The sequence below is a fragment of the Sorghum bicolor genome, chromosome 1, assembly GCF_000003195.3.
Source record: "Sorghum bicolor cultivar BTx623 chromosome 1, Sorghum_bicolor_NCBIv3, whole genome shotgun sequence".
In the NCBI taxonomy this organism is placed as follows: domain Eukaryota; kingdom Viridiplantae; phylum Streptophyta; class Magnoliopsida; order Poales; family Poaceae; genus Sorghum; species Sorghum bicolor.
This window is the reverse complement of record NC_012870.2, coordinates 59,582,037-59,582,720: the sequence shown is the minus strand read 5'-3', so window position 1 is coordinate 59,582,720 and position 684 is coordinate 59,582,037. Positions and strand designations below refer to the sequence as shown.

The following is a 684-nucleotide window of genomic DNA, read 5'->3' as shown; positions in this document are numbered from 1 at the left end:
TCTATGATAAATTTAATAGTATTAATTTGATACTATAAATCTTAGCGTTTTTTCTAGAAATTCAATCAAAATTTTAAAAGTTTAAATTAGAACAACTCTAGAAGTTAAAGTTTTGAAAGACGGAGGGAGTACAAAGTTTCAAGACGAACATTTATATACCTTGCTATCCACAAGACCAATTGCATCTAACTGATTATTACTTTTTTTCAGGTTTTCTACAAGATTGGTGGGTAGCAGAGCCACCACTGGTACTTAAAAACAATTGTTACAATCAGATCTTCTACAAGAACGATGATATCAAAAAAAAACAAATAAAGCAACTCCAAAGTGATCGATTGCCGGGGCCGTAATGTATCAGGGTTCGAGCCAAGTAGCCCATTTTAACCATCAGTGTGACTAGCGCTGGCCTGATTTGTGATTTCGTGCAAGTGTGTTGGGCCGAGCGCCCGAGCCAGATCGTGAGCCTTTCTTGCTGTTACGACGTACGTGGGTCGGCCCATCAAGAGAACCTCAAACTGGGAAGAGTTCGAGAAGTATAGAATATATCGAGGAGAGTACATCAGAGATGTTCTATATCGACAATAAATATTGTATCGAAACTTAAGCACATTGGGGGTGTAGCTCAAATGGTAGAGCGCTCGCTTAGCATGCGAGAGGCACGGGGATCGATACCCCGCATCTCCA

General features: G+C 40.1%; 1 non-coding gene across 1 annotated transcript; it reads left to right on the top strand.

Annotated features, from left to right (window-relative positions):
- On the top strand, positions 612-684 carry TRNAA-AGC. The gene has a single exon. It is a non-coding gene; the product is annotated as a tRNA-Ala (tRNA).